Below are 20,806 nucleotides of genomic sequence, written 5' to 3'. Positions count from 1 at the left end.
TCGCTCCTGTCAAACCAATCTAATCAGTTTTTATGAAGAGGTAAGCTATAGACTGGACCACGGTGAGTCATTGGACGTGGTATATCTCGATTTTTCCAAAGCGTTTGATACCGTGCCGCACAAGAGGTTGGTACACAAAATGAGAATGCTTGGTCTGGGGGAAAATGTGTGTAAATGGGTTAGTAACTGGCTTAGTGATAGAAAGCAGAGGGTGGTTATAAATGGTATAGTCTCTAACTGGGTCGCTGTGGCCAGTGGGGTACCGCAGGGGTCGGTATTGGGACCTGTTCTCTTCAACATATTCATTAATGATCTGGTAGAAGGTTTACACAGTAAAATATCGATATTTGCAGATGATACAAAACTATGTAAAGCAGTTAATACAAGAGAAGATAGTATTCTGCTACAGATGGATCTGGATAAGTTGGAAACTTGGGCTGAAAGGTGGCAGATGAGGTTTAACAATGATAAATGTAAGGTTATACACATGGGAAGAGGGAATCAATGTCACCATTACACACTGAACGGGAAACCACTGGGTAAATCTGACAGGGAGAAGGACTTGGGGATCCTAGTTAATGATAAACTTACCTGGAGCAGCCAGTGCCAGGCAGCAGCTGCCAAGGCAAACAGGATCATGGGGTGCATTAAAAGAGGTCTGGATACACATGATGAGAGCATTATACTGCCTCTGTACAAATCCCTAGTTAGACCGCACATGGAGTACTGTGTCCAGTTTTGGGCACCGGTGCTCAGGAAGGATATAATGGAACTAGAGAGAGTACAAAGGAGGGCAACAAAATTAATAAAGGGGATGGGAGAACTACAATACCCAGATAGATTAGCGAAATTAGGATTATTTAGTCTAGAAAAAAGACGACTGAGGGGCGATCTAATAACCATGTATAAGTATATAAGGGGACAATACAAATATCTCGCTGAGGATCTGTTTATACCAAGGAAGGTGACGGGCACAAGGGGGCATTCTTTGCGTCTGGAGGAGAGAAGGTTTTTCCACCAACATAGAAGAGGATTCTTTACTGTTAGGGCAGTGAGAATCTGGAATTGCTTGCCTGAGGAGGTGGTGATGGCGAACTCAGTCGAGGGGTTCAAGAGAGGCCTGGATGTCTTCCTGGAGCAGAACAATATTGTATCATACAATTATTAGGTTCTGTAGAAGGACGTAGATATGGGTATTTATTATGATGGAATATAGGCTGAACTGGATGGACAAATGTCTTTTTTCGGCCTTACTAACTATGTTACTATGTTACTATGGTCAGCCCAATCTCCAGAAATAAACCCCATTGAAAACCTCTGGAATGTGATCAAGAGGATGATGGATATTCACAAGCCATCAAACAAAGAAGAACTTGCTTAAATTTTTGCGCTAGAAGCAGTGTGAACGACTGGTGGCAAGCATGCCAAGACCCATAAAAGCTGTGATTAAAAATCATGGTTATTCCACAAAATATTGATTTCTGATCTCTTCCCGAGTTAAAACATTAGTATTGTTGTTTCTAAATGATTATGAACTTGTTTTCTTTGCATTATTTGAGGTCTGAAAGCAGAGTTTGTTTGTTTTTTTAATTTTGACCATTTCTCCTTTTCGGAAAAAAAAATTTATTGCTTGGAAATTTGGAGACATGTTGTCAGAAGTTTGTAGACTTAGGGTATGTGCCTACGCTGCGTCCTGGTGTGCGGATTTTTCCGAACTGATTTTGATAAATCCGCAGGGCAAAATCACTGCGTTTTTCCTGCGGATTTATTGCGGATTTTCTGCAGATTTCCCACGGTTTTTGTGTGGATTCTACTGCGGTTTTACACCTGCGGTTTTTTAATATGGAGCAGGTGTTAAACCGCTGCGGATTCCACGCAAAGAATTGACATGAGAAGAAAGGAAAAGGGAATATCCAGCACGTCCATCCAGTGTAAGTAAAATATCCAAAATTTATTGAAGCATTTTAAAAAACAATATTAAAAAAGAGAGAGGGAGACTCTCTCTGCCTGACGCGTTTCTGGCACACCACGGCGCCCTTAGTCATAGGAACTAATACCATATAGATGAACAGGTTTATATATAGCAAGGAACCAATCACAGACATAGCAATCAATTGCATTGAAAAAGGCTGCAGCTAAACACACATAACAAGACTTTTTTCTCCTATTTCAAATACACTGAAATTGCATAAATATATACTTTAAATTGCCGCAAGATAAAGTATATATTTATGCAATTTCAGTGTATTTGAAATAGGAGAAAAAAGTCTTGTTATGTGTGTTTAGCTGCAGCCTTTTTCAATGCAATTGATTGCTATGTCTGTGATTGGTTCCTTGCTATATATAAACCTGTTCATCTATATGGTATTAGTTCCTATGACTAAGGGCGCCGTGGTGCGCCAGAAACGCGTCAGGCAGAGAGAGTCTCCCTCTCTCTTTTTTAATATTGTTTTTTAAAATGCTTCAATAAATTTTGGATATTTTACTTACACTGGATGGACGTGCTGGATATTCCCTTTTCCTTTCTTCTACTTCAGCTGAAATCACCAGCAGGTACTGCACCCACCAGTTACATTCATTTGCAACGGCTTACAGATGCATATCTCAGCGTGTCAAGCTCCTAACTTTTCCTCTCCCCCCTCCTCTTTTCTTGAAAGAATTAACATGCTGTGGAAAATAAACCGCAGCGTTTCCGCGCATTTTTTTCCGCAGCATGTGCACAGCGGTTTTGTTTTCCATAGGTTAACATGGTACTGTACACCGCATGGAAAACTTCTGCGGATCCGCAGCATCAAAAACGCTGCAGATCTGCAGTAAAAACCGCAACGTGTGCACATACCCTAAAAGAACAATTTACATTTTACTCAAAAATATACCTATAAAGAGAAAAATCAAACAAACTGAACATTTTGCAGTGGTCTCTTAATTTTTGCCAGAGCTGTATATTACACAAAATTCCATTTAAACTGTTTATTGGAAATTTTGCTCTCTGAGAGATAATGTCATCCACAAGTTTAATGATACAATTTTTTGCTACCTGACTGATTAATTGCTGTTTTTATTCATATGCAAATGGTGCTTAAGTGCTCTGGGTGTGTGACAAGCCACTGAGCTGTCAGTCAAGCCGAAGAAGGTGAGGAATAAAGCCAAGGTGACACAGGTTTGGGAAGTGCTTTCACATGTCCAGAGCACTTAAAGGGAACCTGTCACCCCCAAAATCGAAGGTGACCGCCCCTGGGTGAGTATAATCTAACCTCTTTTTCTCATCTTTCAGGATACATCGGGGGCATATCTACAGCATTACAAAATGCCCCTGATGCCGGTGGGCTTAGCTCATCTTCGATTTTGGGGGTGACAGGTTCCCTTTAAGCCTCTTTTGCAGATAAAATTAATTGAAGACATTATTTTTCTGAGAACAACATTATCGTATAAATAGTTGGGGGGATGGATGAGAATGTATCATTTTAACAAATTCCCCTTTAAAAAAAACTAAACATTGTAATGATATAAGGCTCTCATATGAGATTGTAAACTTATAAACAACTCCTTTCAGAATATGGGGGAAACATTAAGCATATTAATACACAACAGATCTGACTATATCAGATGTTTTACTATATAAGAATGCTTTTTTCCAGACATAAGGCTGATGTTCGTTTAGGCCGGTTTCACACGTCAGTGGCTCCTCACGTACCGGAGACACTGACTCACGTAGACACATTGAAATCAATGTGTCTCTGCACATGTCAGCGTGTTTTCACGGACCGTGTGTCCGTGTGCAAAACACGGAGACATGTCAGTGCTCGTGGGAGCGCACGGATCACACGGACCCATTAAAGTCCGTTGTCCGTGTGCAGTCCGTGTGCCGTGCAGGAGACAGCACTACATTAAGCGCTGTCCCCCCCACATTGTGCTGAAGCCGCGACTCATATCTTCTCTCCAGCAGCGTTCGCTGTAGAGAAGATATGAAAAATCCTTTTTTTTTGTTTCTCGTGTTTAAAATAAAGATCCCTGTCACCACCCCCTCCCACCCCCTGTGCGCCCGCCCGCTGTCATTAAAATACTCACTCGGCTCCCTCGCAGTGTCCTGTCCTGGCCGCAGCTTCTCCTGTATGCGGTCACGTGGGGCTGCCCATTACAGAAATGAATATGCAGCTCCACCTCTATTGGAGGTGGAGCCGCATATTCATGACTGTAATCGGCGGCCCCACGTGACCGCTCATACAGGAGAAGGTGCGGCGAGGACAGGACACTGCGAGGGAGCCGGGTGAGTATTTTAATAACAGCGGGTGGGCGCACAGGAGGGGGAAGGGGGGGGGTTACAGGGATCTTTATTTTAAACACGAGAAACAAAAAACAAAAAAAAGGATTTTTCATATCTTCCTACAGCAAACGCTGCTGCAGAGAAGATATGAATGGCGGCTTCAGCACCAGATGCAGGGGACAGCGCTTATCTCTAGCGCTGTCTCCTGCACGGTGCGTGTGGTACCCAGTCGGCACATGGGCGGCACACGTGTGCTGCACGTTTGCCACACTGATGTGCCACAGAGACGCACGGGCACACGGACACGGATAATTCCGGTACTGATTTTTCCGGTACCGGAATTATCTGGACGTGTGAGACTGCCCTTAGAAACATTTTTTAGCCTAGTCATACATGTCACCCACCCTCTTATAACACCTTTTGTGACATTTTTAATAAGTTTCAAGACCTAAATGTATCTAAAAACATCTAACAAAGAAAAACTTTCCACTTTTGATGACAAAAATCTGAACTTTGTAAGTTCCAATTAAACAAAATGGCACAAAAAATACAAAATAATGCAAATCACTCCAAAGAATTGGGGTGAAAGAAATAATAAGAGCCCTCGCTAATTCTTTAGTTGAACTAATAAAATTATTACTTTAATGTCAGCATTATACAGCCAATCTGGTATTGATTTTCAAAGTAAGTTCACCAGCCTCATAGGGTGCAATATAGCTTTCAAATCATTTATGCAAACTGTACTGAAGAACCTGGTGGCAGAAAATATTTTTAAAGTCGCAATATACTGGACCCAATCCTCTCTCTCAGTACACAGATGAACGTATTCATCTTTCCTTTTGCTTCTTGTTTACCTAAAAGTATGTAAAAAAAAGCCTGTGCATCGTCAAAAGGCAGTCCGCTGTGCAGCAGGCAGAACTATCTGTTATCACTTCGTCTGCATGTATTGACTTAGTGGTCACGGAAACATTTTTTATGAAGCCTATTTATATATTTACTAGCTGAAGAGCCTGGCGTTGCCTGGGCATAGTAAATATCTGTGGTTAGTTATAGCACCTCACTTCTCTTATTTTCCCATCACGCCTCTCATTTTCCCCCTCACATCTCTCATTTTCTCCCTTACACCTCTCATTTTCCCCCTCACTCCTCTCATTCCCCCCTAACACTTGTCATTTCAACCTCACAACTGTCATTTTCCAAACACTCCACTATTTTCCCTCACTCCTCTCATTTTGCAGTCACACCTTTTCATTTTCACGTCACACCTCTCATTTTCCCCTCAGTATATACATGTTTGTCATCTCCCTTATATATAGTATACACCTGTATGTCATCTCCTGTATATAATATATACCTGTATGTCATCTCCCCTGTAAATAGTATATACCTGCTGTATGTCATCTCCCCTGTAAATAGTATATACCTGCTGTATGTCATCTCCTCTTGTATATACCTATGTGTCATCTCCTCCTGTATATAGTATATACCTGTATGTCATCTCCTCCTGTATATAGTATATACCTGTATGTCATCTCCTGTATATAGTATATACCTCTATGTCATCTCCCCTGTATATAGTATATACCTGCTGTATGTCATCTCCTCCTCTATATACCTATGTGTCATCTCCACTTTTATATAGTATATACCTGTATGTCATCTCCTCCTGTATATAGTATATACCTGTAAGTCATCTCCTCCTGTATATAGTATATACGTGTGTGTCATCTGCTCCTGTATATAGTATATACCTGTGTGTCATCTCCTCCTGTATATAGTATGTACCTGTATGTCATCTCCTCCTGTATATAGTATATACCTGTGTGTCATCTCCTCCTGTATATAGTGTATACCTGTGTGTCATCTGCTCCTGTATATAGTATATATCTGTGTCATCTCCTCCTGTTTACATTATATACGTGTGTCATCTCCCCTGTATATAGTATATACCTGTGTGTCATCTCCTCCTGTATATAGTATATACCTGTGTGTCATCTCCTCCTGTATATAGTATATACCTGTGTGTCATCTCCCCTGTATATAGTATATACCTGTGTGTCATCTCCTCCTGTATATAGTATATACCTGTGTGTCATCTCCCCTGTATATAGTATATACCTGTGTCATCTCCCCTGTCTATAGTATGTACCTGTATGTCATCTCCCCTGTATATAGTATATACCAGTGTGTCATCTCCTCCTGTATATCGTATATACCTCTATGTCATCTCCTCCTGTATATAGTATATACCTGTGTGTCATCTCCTCCTGTATAAAGTATATACCTGTGTGTCATCTCCTCCTGTATATAGTATATACCTGTGTGTCATCTCTCTTGTATATAGTATATATCTGTGTGTCATCTCCCCTGTATATAGTATATATCTGTATGTCATCTCCTCCTGTATTAGACCGCGTTCACACGTTATTTGGTCAGTATTTTTACCCCAGTATTTGTAAGCTAAATTGGCATCCTGATAAATCCCCAGCCAACAGGAAGCCCTCCCCCCTGGCAGTATATATTAGCTCACACATACACATAATAGACAGGTCATGTGACTGACAGCTACCGTATTTCCTATATGGTACATTTGTTTCTCTTGTAGTTTGTCTGCTTATTAATCAGATTTTTATTTTTGAAGGATAATACCAGCCTTGTGTGTGTTTTAGGGCGAGTTTCATGTGTCAAGTTGTGTGTGTTGAGTTGCATGTGGCGACATGCATGTAGCGACTTTTGTGAGATGAGTTTTCTGTGGCAACATGTGTGTAGCAACTTTTTGTGTGTCGAGTTGCATGTGACAGGTTAGTGTAGCAAGTTGTGTGCAGCAAGTTTTGCGCATGGCGAGTTTTATGTGTGGCGCGTTTTGAGTATGTGCATGTTTTGTGTGAGGCAACTTTTTCATGTGTTGCAACTTTTGTGCAGGTGGCAATTTTTCCACGTGTGCAAGTTTTGCATGTGGCGAATTTTCCATGAGGTGAGTTTTGCACATGTGGCGAGTTTCGCGTGAGCCTAGTTTTGCATGTGGTGAGTTTTGGGCGGTGACTTTAGTGTTTCGACTTTTATGTGGTGAAATGTGTGCTGAGGGTGGTACATGTGTTCAAGCACGTGGTAGTGTGTGGCACATTTTGTGTGTGTGTTCATATCCCCATGTGTGGTGAGTATCCCATGCATCCCTAGAATGAAATGTGACAATAATAATGTAGTGAAGTGTCACTTATAATTACATCTCTAAAGTAAGATGTGTGGACTACAGTAAAATAATTACTACAGAAAAACAATGATCGCTATGTTCCGGCTAGAATTTCTTTTATCTAGCGGACTAAGTGCTTGGAAGGAACGCACATGCCAAGAAACATCATATAAATCCATTAGAATATATCAAATACATGTGCAGCACAGACGTAACCTGTTGTTACACTCTCCTGCCTGTGTGAATAGCCATAAAAGTGCACTAGACAGCAGGTACACAGTAGATGACAGGCCAGCATCAGGAAAAAAGCATAGAGCTCAGGGACTCATGAATACGAGCGTCCCATGCGCCATGATGTTCTGCAGCCTAAGTCTCCTGGCAGGGGCGAAAGCTTTGCTATTCCAAAACTCAGCAGGGATTTCTAATAAGTGAAATACTTTTAGAATATAAGTATTTTCATCTCTTAACCCCTTCTGTACTCCTGAAATCTTTAATTATAACAGTATTGTTATTTCATACCCCATGTTTAGGATAAATCCTATTACCTGAGCAAAAAGAATAAATTAAAGTTTGATCCAGAAAATTAGTGCATTCATGCCATGTTAAATCTCTGTACATTATAAAAATGATAAAGAGCCTTAAAGGGGTTGTCCGGTCAAAACCGATAAGTCTGCAGACTTAGACCGACAGTGCAAGCACACTGTTTTCAGACCCCGGAACGGAGGGTATGTATTATTGCAAATCTGAAAATCCCCACAGAGTGGATGCAGACTTATCGTGCAGAGTGACTACAGACTTATTGGTTTTGACTGGACAACCCCTTTATTATAGGACTCTGCTGACCTCTTAGGCCTCCAATTTCCTACATATGCTAGGATATTTTCTATCAGTATTATTGCTAGTTGGATAATATTACAAAGCCATACAGAAGCAATAAACAGATGCACAGAAGCTATGTACACTACTGATAAAGCAATATTATTACTACACAGTGTATGAACATCCTTACCAATGATAGTGGTAAGACTAAACGGTATCCTAGGGAGCATCCCAGGTCATGCTTCAGGTAATTGGCCATGACATGCACACAGGCTGTACAGAGGTGCACAGAGAGAACAGCCGGATAACATCGAAAAACATTAATTCATACAGAATCCAAGGCGTATATGGCCCTACAGAACTTACCGTTCTGTGTGGGCTGTGTATTATGACCTAATACAAGTTTAAAGTACTCATTAGATCATATGTAGATCATATATATACAGTAGATCATATATAGTTATTTCGCCTAATCTGATTAACCCTTTCATGACCTTGGGATTTTCCGTTTTTCCGTGTTCGTTTTTTCGCTCTCCTCTTATTTTTCCATCAATATGGCCATGTGAGGGCTTATTTTTTGTGGGACAAATTTTACTTTTGAATTACATAATTGGTTTTACCATGTCGTGTACTGTATTAGAACATGGGAAAAAAAATTCCAAGTGCAGTGAAATTGCAAAAAAAAGTGCAATCCCACACTTGTTTTTTGTTTGGCTTTTTAGCTAGGTTAACTAAATGCTAAAACTGACCTGTCATTTTGATTCTCCCAGTCATTACGAGTTCATAGACACCAAATATGTCTAGGTTCTTTTTTGTCTAAGTGGTGAAAAAAATTCCAAACTTTGCTAAAAAAAATAATAAAATTGCGCCATTTTCTGTTACCCGTAGCATCTCCATTTTTCGTGATCTGGGGTTGGGTGAGGGCTTATTTTTTGCATGCCGAGCTGATGTTTTTAAATACCATTTTGGTGCAGATACGTTCTTTTGATCGCCTGTTATTGCATTTTAATGCAATGTCGCAGCAACCAAAAAAAGTAATTTGGGCGTTTCGAATTTTTCTCTCGCTACGCCGTTTAGCGATCAGGTTAATCCTTTTTTTATTGATAGATCGGGCGATTCTGAACTCGGCGATACCAAATATGTGTATATTTGATTTTTTTTATTGTTTTATTTTGAATGGGGCGAAAGGGTGGTGATTTAAACTTTTATATTTTGTTATTTTTTTCATATTTTTTAAACCGACAGGGTGGAGCTCACAGCAAGCTGGCATCAACAACCATAGAGGTCTCAAGGAGACCCCCGATTATGTGACGGGGTTGTCGGCGATGTGCTCATTTCTGGCCCGATGGCCGGAAGCGGTAGTTAAATGCCGCTGTCAGCGTTTGACAGCGGCATTTAACTAGTTAATAGCAGCGGGTGGATCGCGATTCCACCTGTCACTATTGCGGGCACATGTCAGCTGTTCAAAACAGCTGACATGTCCCGGCTTTGATGCTGGCTCACATCAAAGCATTGGATCTGACCTCGGACGTACTATCCCATCCGAGGTCAGAAAGGGGTTAAAAAAAAGTAGAAAAGTTCAATAAAAACTTTAAAGAAGTAAAAGAATGAAAAGGTTTGGCTCATGCTGGATTGTAAGTCCACTTAATGGACAGTTTCTTATACCCAGAGGGGCAATTTACATACAGTGGTTATGATGCCGATATCACTACAGTCGGTTATAGATATTTTAGTGGTAAAGAATTTATAATTAGTGGAGAAAGGTTGAACTTGATCAACATTTGTCTTTTTTGAACCTATGTAAGATCACTGGGATGTAGAAGGTGACTGTGTGAGAATTTGAGAATTTAACATCTACCAGTTGACTGGCGTAAAAGCTTTAGCAGAATTTTTTGTGCAATGGGAAGTTGACCAAAAATGTTGTGACTTTTGGTGTTTTCACACCAGTTTGAATCAGCTCAGCCAAAATAAGCAAAGCTAGGGAGGAGCCGGAGCAGGACAAGGGCGTGACTAAGTCCACCAGTCAAATTTTTCAGTAGTGATGGCGTTTTGTACTCTAGAAATTTAACTCCAGGACTGGAATAGCATTTCTGGTGTGGAGCATGGCACTCTGAAGAGGCGCTGAATTCATTAAGTGGTGTGCACTTTGTAATGAATTTGGCCCCTTCTACTCCAAACAGATAGGCAATAGCACCAGCCAGTCTATAACGTGTAACTGTTGTGATCTCACAAATTTTGATACTGGAAAGATTAAAGCTGAAGCTGAAGATGTAAATATTGAATTTTAGCATGGAAGCAATTTTTTAGGTTTTCAGGGATTAAACACTTAAGACAAGAATCACGGGACTGAAACAATGTTGGTGGTAGTAACCATTCAGTGGATGCTGTAGTTGTAATCAATGATGTGTCCATACATCTTAGAGAGCTGTTGGCCTACACAAATGACTCAGAGCATTCATCTGATTTCAATGGATAAAGTCGGCCACTTGATGGCTGTTTGATGATTCTTTTGCCGAATGTTCAGCCAACAGTCACCTCAGCCATCTTTCGCAGACACAGGAGCGCTCGCTTGCCTGAGCGCTCCTGTGTTCTGAATGAGAAAGTTGCCAACATACATGTCTGCTGGCAGCTTAACTCTGGGAGAAAAAGAGATCATTAGTTGAAAATTGAATATGCCGAATCGACATCTCGCCTGAAAGTTGATTGTCTGCCAAACCCATCGATATCACCAAGCGTTCACGTGTTTTCAACGGAAAGAGAGGAGGAAATCACTACCAGACTCCTTTTACAGCGGCTGACCTTTCCTGAAAACTGAAACTAATTTGGGTATTGAAGTTTTCACATAACGATCCTTTTTTCCACTGATGTCATCTTTTGGGTGAGAGTCAATAGGCCCCTATTTACATTAGAAGGTCAACTGGTCACACCAAAATGAGCAGCTTTGGCTGCCTTTGATGTAATATGTGAGGGGGTCTTAAGACTTGTGGCAGTAAAAATACAAGTAACAGTCAAGATAATCTGAATCAGTGACAGTATAATGACAGTTATAACAATGTACAGAAATGGGTAAATGACGGTGCAACAAAGTGTTAAAGGGGTCGCATTTTCTAATTTTTTTGGCTCGATCTCGAGCCATGGCGACTTGATGGATGAACAATCTGTAGGAAGTATGATCTTGTAAAGAGGAAAAATAAGCCAGCTCACCCGTGACGCATAAGCCAATCTTCGGGAGCACGGACCCGCTGTGTCCAGGCGTGTAGAATGAAAAAAAGAAGAAATGTCCAGCTTCACCGAATCCGTAAAAAATAATTTTCTTTATTCACAAACTATAAACATGGAGGATACAGACTTCAGCACGAACCATATGGGTGTGAATCTCAACGCGTTTCTGGAGACTAAGCTCCCTTAATCATGACATGATTGTCATGATTAAGGGAGCTTAGTCTCCAGAAACGCGTTGAGATTCACACCCATATGGTTCGTGCTGAAGTCTGTATCCTCCATGTTTATAGTTTGTGAATAAAGAAAATTATTTTTTACGGATTCGGTGAAGCTGGACATTTCTTCTTAGTATGATCTTGTGCAAGCCTGGATAGGTCCACCAGGGTCTTCTCCACTGTTATCTAGCTAGTATCAAGGCATCCGGTTGCTGGTCTTCCTCTTCACCTTGTTTCTTCTGTTCTAAACTTTCATTGCGTCTATTCTAGCAGAAGTTCAGAATGTTGGTCCTCAACACTTTGGTGTACCACACTAATGAATATAAGTTAACTTTATGTGTATTTCACGTGATGGTTGTGAAACAGACATAAACAGTGCAAAGTTATTGTTGGGTTATTCACCCCTGACACCACCATGAGTTCCAGTGGACAGCCGAATAACAAAGAAACTAAGCAGGAATGATTCTGATGTAATTGAGCAGTAAGCTCCCAGTGGCACATGGCCCCATCATGACACGACGGTTCACACAAGCAGCACCACTGTGACATTCTGCTTTATATCAGTAAAACTCAGAAAAGATTCTAAATTAGGAATATCTCCGGCTGTCGCTGCCAAACTGCGCTGCATTATTAATACCAGAGCTATAATAATAGCAGTTTATGGAGAATTACTTAACACAAATACAGCACAAGTATACAGCATTCTTGCAGCAGCTCTATCTCACCAGAGTCAAGAATAATTAACCCTGACTTATAAATAACAGACTAGTAGCGCTCTCCCAAAACTATAATGACCCAGACATAGAACTATACAGCATTCTATGAAAAGAAAACATATCATTTATAGGATTATATAATTTCATCCCGATATACTTTCCCAATCAAAGAAAGCATTAGTTCTAGAAGCTCAAACCATCAACAAATATCAAATACTTCTGCACAATTCACCATTACGCAGTGTTCATCAAAGTCAACATAATCCAATCCATTAGCATACACCATATAATAAACCCTAATATCGATGCAATATATGAGGATACAGCTTTCTCTAGCGACGTAATAAATTCTATATGTTGCTTATATTTCATATAATATGACCCCAGATCAGGGATATAATGTATCCTACACACAGAAACGCATAAGTCCGCTGCAATATATAAACCTCATCCTACATCATCCTATTACCCCTATCTGGTAAAAATATAGTCTTGTGCTGCCGCAAACACAAAAGCATCATACAAAAGTATACAACATCTGACCAACCCGAATCACGAGTGTGCAGCAGTCTACAAGACATTCTATGGAACAAAACCCAAAATAGTGCAGTATTTTAGGAAATCTGATAGGACATCACAGGAGCAGGATACACAGGGGCACCCAGAGCCCAGTATTAGAGAGGTGTCCCATCCTGAGGATGCAGAAAAAGTATCAGAAAGATATTCACTTACCGTAATGTAGCGACAGTCAGAGACTGACAGCCACTTGGCTACTATTACTGCCTGTGGCAAAGGAAAGCATTTCAGGCTTCTGTTGCTACCAGTCTGCACTGTATGTGACAGGACAGGAAGGAGACTGTCAGAGGTGTATGATGAGAAGGGGCTGTGTGACGTGAAAAGAAATGGGGTATGCTCCTCCTCTAGCAGCACAAGGAAGTGGACAGTCTGCCGTGTGCCACAATTTCGCTGAAAACAGAAAAATTAAATGAGGTCTGCAATGCACTGAGATGATAACATGTTCTCACTTCTTTATTTATACTGGAGGCTTTATACTAACTGTGCACTCAGCTTCGGACTGGGGCTCAGGAGGAATTGACTCTAGGGGCCCACCGTACTGCTATATGCAAATACCTGTTAACAGTTATCCTGTTATATTGGGGCATCGGCTGTAAAACACAGGCAGCTCATGCACATCCACTGTGCTCCACCATAACTGGGATGTACAATTACGGTAGTTTACATTGAAGGGCTTCTTTGGTTAAAACACACCAATCTATGGGCTCCACGGGATAGGAGATAACTTATTGATCGTTTTTTGCATTAGAAATTATACAGATTGGAAGAATTGGGAAGTTTTATCCCTGACAGGACACTTTTATCCCCAGTTTAAAATGGAGCGGCAGGAGGGATGTCTGACCACAGCTCCATTCATTCTCTTGGGGGCTTCCAGAAAAAAAACATACGAAGTGCTTGCAGCCACTGAGGGAATGACTGGATCAGTGGTCAAATCGCATATGCTGCTCCAGTCTAAGGCTGCCGTCACACTGGCAGTATTTGGTCAGTATTTTACATCAGTATTTGTAAGCCAAAACCAGGAGTGGAACAATTAGAGGAAAAGTAATAGAAACATATGCACCACTCTTGTATTTATCACCCACTCCTGGTTTTGGCTTACAAATACTGATGTAAAATACTGACCAAATACTCCTAGTGTGACGGCAGCCTAATGGAGATAAAAGCTCCACATTCTGCCGATCGGTGCAGGTTCCAGCAGTCAGACCCCCACCAATCAATAAGTTATCACTTGTCCAGTGGAGAGGTGATTAGTTGTTCTCACAGGAGAACCCCTGTAAGTGCTCATGAAAATAAAGAATCTTCTCCTAATTAATATCAAAGAGAGAACAATTGACCACCATCCACAACACAATCCACTATTCCAAGACCAAATAATACCACACGCAAGGGAGAAATATCGCCACATTGTGACCAGACCAGATATTACCAGCACATAGTGATTGAATGATACCACATGCAAGGAATAAATACCACCACACTGTGACCAGACCACAAATTACCACCATACTGAGACCGAATAATACGACATACATGGAACAAATACCGCCACACCATGACCATACCAGATATTACCACCACATAGTGACCAAATACTACAATACTGATCATTAACCCCTTCATGACCTGAGGTATTTTTGGTTTTGCATTTTCATTTTTTGCTCCCCTTCTTTTCAGAGCCATAGCTTTTTATTTTTCCACCATTATGGCCATGTGAGGGCTTGTTTTTTGCGGGACGAGTTGTACTTTTGAATGACAATTGCTTTTCGTGTCCTGGAAAACAGGAATAAAAATTCAAAGTGCGGTGAAATTGCAAAAAAGTGAAATCCCACACTTGTTTTTTTGTTTTACTAGGTTCACTAAATGCTAAAACTGACCTGCCATTATGATTCTCCAGGACATTACGAGTTCATAGACACCAAACATGTCAAGGTTCTTTTTTATCTAAGTGGTGAAAAAAAATTCCATACTTTGTTAAAAAGTAAATAAATTGTGCCATATTCCGATACCCGTAGCGTCTCCATTTTTCGTGCTCTCAAGTCGGGTGAGGGCTAATTTTTTGCACACCGAGCTGACGTTTTTAATGATACCATTTTGGCACAGATAAAATGTTTTGATCACCTGTTATTGCATTTTAATGCAATGTCGTGGTGACAAAAAAAAGTAATTCTGGTGTTTGGATTTTTTTCTCGCTACGCCGTTTAGCGATCAGGTTAATTCTTTTTTTTATTGATAGATCAGGCAATACCAAATATGTGTATGTTTGATTTTTTTTATTTTATTTTGAAAGGGGCGAAAGGGGGGTGAATTGAACTTTTATACTTGTTTTTATTTTTTTTTTATATTTTTAAAAACATTTTTTTCACTTGTGGCATGCTTTAATAGTCTCCATGGGAGACTAGAAGCTGCCATAACCCGATCGGCTCTCCTACATGCAGGCGATGATCAGATCGCCTGCATGTAGCAGAATACCTCACTTGCTAAGAGCTCCCACCACCGCTCATAGCAATCCAGCAGTGACAACCATAGAGGGGTCACCGATGGGCGGATTTCCGGTGCGATTGACGGAAATGCATGTTAAATGCCGCTGTCAGCATTTGACAGCAGCATTTAATGGGTAAATAACCACGGGTGGATCGCGTTCCACCCACAGCTGTTCCGGGCACATGTCAGCTGTTGAAAACAGCTGACATCTGCCGAGAATGATGTGGGCTCACCGCTGGACCCCACATCAAAGAGAGGGAGTCTGACGTGGGCATACTATTACGACCAAGATACGAAAGGGGTTAATAATAAACCACAATACTAACAACACTATTATTAAGAACGATTACATTATACACAGGAGCTCTATATAGTATACAGTGCATAGTGTAAGTGTACAGGTAATACAGTGACTCACCAAAGACAATATACACAAGAGCTCTGTATGTAGTATACAGGTAATACAGGGCTCACCAGTGACATTATACACAGGAGCCCTATATATAGTGTAAGTGTACAGGTAACACACTGACTTACCTGTGATGTCTCTATTTGAAGTCCTTCATTTTCGCTTTTCTTCTTCATCTGACATAGACCTCTATCACTTTTTCCAGCCAGGACTCATCAATGGAGAAAATAACACACAGTTAACAATAGCTGAGAGCACATTCCCTGACTTGTACACTGCGCCAGATGAAGACAAAAGGCGACATAGTGCGGCCATTCACAGTAGCAGGACCTCCGTTTTGTTCGCCTCATGGAAAACAACATTCTAAAAAGTAAACTATATTACAGCAGTAAAGTTCCCTAATTGGCGTCTAAAGTAATTATGTCCCCAACTTGCCACCATAAACTAATAATGCAGGTTCCTCATTTTGGCCTCCATACAGTAATTAAATCCCTCAGCCTGGTGCCTTTAATAATGTCCCCCATCTTGGGCCCCTATGTTCTTTCATCTTGGGCCCTTATGTCCCTGGTGCTGGCCCCATGCCACTTGTGCAGGCTCCATGTCCCTGGCGGTGACCCCATGTCCCTGGTAACATGCCCTTGGTCCCATTCACTGGCCCCATGCCCCTGCTCCCATGTTCCTGGTCCTATACCCCTGGCCCTACGTTCTTGGCCCCGTGGCCATGGTCCCATGCACCTGGCCCCATGTCCCTGGTCCTATGTCTCTGGCTCCATACCCCTGGTCCCATGTCCCTGGTGTGTCTTTGGACCTCATGTCCCTGGTGTGTGGACCTCATGTCCCTGGCCCCCATGTCCATGGTCCGTAGCCCCCATGTTCCTGGTCTTTGCCCAGGCATCATGCTGCATCCACAGAAGCAAAAAAGATTCTTCTTAACTGCTTGTGCCCTGATGCTGTGCGGCGTCCTCTACCTTCAGTCTGGTCGTGCTGAAATGGCTGCCAACCTAGCAGAGGCTGGCAGCTGACGTCCGGCCGGTCGTCAAGGTCACTTTCATGCTGGGTCAGACTGGAGCACCAGGGTCCTTATGCGAGCCCGCTGCTTTCAACTGAATGTACATCTGAGCTGGCCCCTGCATCTCTGGTGCTGGCCACTATGTCCCTAGTCCTGGCCCCTATGTCCCTAGTCCTGGCCCCATGCCCTTAGTCCCATGCCCTGGGTTCCATGTCCATGGTCCAATGCCCCTGACCCTATGTCCTGCTCATTGGCCATGGTCCCATGTCTCTGCTCCCATTTCCCTGGTCCTATGTCCTGGCCCCATGCCCCTGGTCACATGTCCTAGCCCCATGTCTAAAACAAAAAGCTGATAAAAAAAAACATTCAGTGTTATTACAGTAGGTGAAAAGGTTTCATTGTCATCCAAAAATATTAAACTTAAAGTACAGTTGGCAAAGTTTGTTCTGAAGTTCTTCGGCCCATAAAATTCTGGAAGTAGTGAATTCAGTGTCTTTTAGGTTGAGATTTCCTCCATCTCTTTGCATCCCAATTGTCTTCCATAAATCCCTGTTAAAGGAGTTTGTCCTTTGAATTTGTCTCCCTCATCTCCGCCTCTTCCCGTTTCTGTCAATAACAGTTTAGAATACGAGGTACAAAAAATTGTAGGTCTGTAGTTCCCTTCAGTATTTAATTCATTGGAAGTGATACGGACCAAATGAGTGATCCTGGGTTCCAACCCAAGATGTGAAGACGGATAGCCTGGTCAGGGCCTTCCATTCTAGGTTTCCTGGAAAATCTGTGGATCCAGTGGTTCCCCCTAGAAGAGGGGGTACTGTTATGATTCTAACAAAAAGAAAAAAATGAATGGCAAAAAGGTCATGCAAATTTAACACCTTTCGCTCTGGATCACTGGCACTTTAAGAACAGCGGTATATAAGCTCTGGGCATAGGTGCACAGCATGAAGGAAAACAAATCTCTCTAAAAAATGTGCAAGAGCAGAAAAGATGCAGCACTCACCCATGAGCTGTTTCAACTAAGTCCTTTATTAAACCATTGTGGATCTGTGGACAAAGTTCATGGGACAAGCAGGTGCTGGAGGAATGCGGGGAAGGACAACGGCCGTTTTGCGTCCAAGACGCTTCTACGGGTCCAACTTGCACAGTTCTTGGGAGGACTTTGCGGGAAAAAAAAAAGTTTTGGAGAACAAGCTCAGTCTTTACTAGTCCTCAGACAATACACTGTGTGCAGAATTATTAGGCAAGTTGTATTTTAGAGGATTATTTTTATTATTGATCAACAACTATGTTCTCAATCAACCCAAAAGATTCATAAATATCAAAGCTTAATATTTTTGGAAGTTGGAGTGGGGTTTTTATAAATTTGGCTATCTTAGGAGGATATCTGTTTGTGCAGGTAACTATTACTGTGCAGAATTATTAGGCGACTTAATAAAAACCAAATATATTCCCATGTCACTTGTTTATTTTCACCAGGTAAACAATATAACTGCACAAAATTTAGAAACAAACATTTCTGACATGCAAAAACAAAACCCCTCAAAATTAGTGACCAATATAGCCACTTTTCTTTTTGATGACACTCAACAGCCTTCCATCCATAGATTCTGTCAGTTGCTTGATCTGTTTACGATCAACATTGCGTGCAGCAGCCACCACAGCAGGGCCGGACTGGGACTAAAATTTAGCCCTGGCATTTGAAGTTACACAGGCCCACTTGTCACATGGTGACTGTATAATATCTTTGTACACTTGTAGGTTACAAGAAGTGAGGGGAGTGTAACACGACTATATAACATATAATCACAGCTGTATCCAGCATTACAGCTCGGTCCTATTTATTGCTTTTAGTTGCAGTACCAAGAAAAGCCTCTACTTTACCTACATAACTGGATCTCATAGATAATGAAGGGATGAGACAACCAAAGGCTATGGAACCTCATTCTGATGCTCCATATACTTTGCCTATAGCCACTTTTGGTCCCGCTGCGCAGCATGAGACCTGGTGACTCTGAAAAGCGGTGATATCAGTAACGTCACCGCTCTTCAGATATTCCGGGTCTTGCGCTGAGCTCAGCGACTGTGAAGAGCAGTATTGTTACTACCATCACCGCTCTTCAGAGTCGCTGGGTCTCGCCAGGTCTGGGCTAGTAGTGGGGGTGTCTGACAGACACCTCTCCATTACTTACACCAGGGATTGATAGCAGCTGACATTACGCAGCTGACATCAACCCTAAAAATCATTACACATACCAGAATTAAATGCTCTGGTGGCTGGGAAAAGCAGTAGAGTTAGCGCTATTCCCAGGCGCCGGGTGCTAACTACAACTGGCATCATCCTTGCCTCATCTCCCTGCGAAGCATTTCTACTGTATTTACATGCACTGATCTCAGGCCGCTAAACGAGTGTGATCGACAATACTGAAGTCGTTCGCTTGTTTCCGGGCCTCTTTACACCAACTGAGAAAGAATGATGGGGACAGAACAATCACAATTAGATCAATCTGTCCCCATACAGTATCATGTTATCAGCAGCATATCTACAGTTTACACCGGCGATGTGCTGCTGAGAACAAGGATTTCTGTTCCCACATAAACAATCCAATCACTCGATGAATAGGCAGAATTTTGCTTGTTTAGTATAATACACCCCATAGTTCTCCATATATTATAATGTGCACCTCAGTCCTCCATATAGTATAACACACTCCTCAGTCCTCCATATAGTATAATACACTCCTCAGTTCTCCATATAGTATAATACACGCCTCAGTCCTCCATATAGTATAATACACTCCTCAGTCCTCCATATAGTATAATACACTGCTCAGATCTTCATATAGTATAATACACTTCTCAGTCCTCCATATAGTATAATGTACTGCCACAGTCCTCCAAATAATGATAATAATAATTTTATTTATATAGTGCCAAAATATTCCGCAGCGCTTTACAAATTATAGAGGGGATTTGTACAGACAATAGACATTACAGCATAACAAAAATCACAGTTCAAAATAGATACCAAGAGGAGTGAGGGCCCTGCTTGCAAGCTTACAAACTATGAGGAAAAAGAGGAAATAGTATATACATATACTATATAATAGTATAATACACTCCTCATAGTGCTCCATATAATATAATGCACTGCCATTGTCATCCATGAAGTACAATTCACTTCCCATAGTATAATGCACCCCATAGTTCTTCATATAGTATAATGTATTCCCCATAGTCCTTGATACAGTATAATGCAGCCTACATATAGTATAATGATGCAACTCCAGAGTATAATGCAGCCACCCCACAGAATATATTGTAGCCCCCTGAGTATAATGTAACCCCAGAGAATATAATGCAGCCCCCTCATATAATATAATGCAGCCCCTGCATATATATGGTAGCCCCCTCATAGAGCATAATGCAGCACCCATAGAATATAATGTAGCCCCTCCATAGAATACAATGCAGCCCTCCTCATATAGTATAATGCAGCTCCCCATAGAATATAATGTAGCCCCCTCATAGAGTATGATGCAATCACCCCTCATAGAATATAATACAGTCCCCCACAGAATATAATGTACCCCCCAGAGAATGTAATACAGCCACCCATAGAATGTAATACAGCCCCCCATAGAATATAATACAGCCCCCCATAGAATATAATACAGCACCCCATAGAATGTAATACAGCCCACCTCCCCACAGAATATAATACAACCCCCAAGGACTATAATGTAGCCCCCCATAGAATTTAATACAGCCCCCCCCATAGAATGTAATACAGCCCAGCCCCCATAGAATGTAATACAGCCCAGCCCCCATAGAATGTAATACAGCACAGCCCCCATAGAATGTAATAAAGCCCCCCATAGAATGTAATACAGCCCCCCCATAGAATG

General features: G+C 41.5%; 1 protein-coding gene across 1 annotated transcript in view; it reads right to left on the bottom strand.

Annotated features, from left to right (window-relative positions):
• Window positions 1-13,295, bottom strand: part of GCNT4 (glucosaminyl (N-acetyl) transferase 4) — a 71,702-nt gene extending 58,407 nt beyond the window's left edge. Inside the window, exon 1 of the mRNA XM_069750299.1 lies at window positions 13,159-13,295. The gene's annotated coding sequence lies outside the window, so the exon portion shown is untranslated. The remainder of the gene's footprint in view (window positions 1-13,158) is intronic.
• Window positions 13,296-20,806: the final 7,511 nt, after the last annotated feature.

This window comes from Ranitomeya imitator, chromosome 1 (assembly GCF_032444005.1).
Source record: "Ranitomeya imitator isolate aRanImi1 chromosome 1, aRanImi1.pri, whole genome shotgun sequence".
Lineage (NCBI taxonomy): Eukaryota > Metazoa > Chordata > Amphibia > Anura > Dendrobatidae > Ranitomeya > Ranitomeya imitator.
This window is presented reverse-complemented; position numbering and strand designations above follow the sequence as displayed.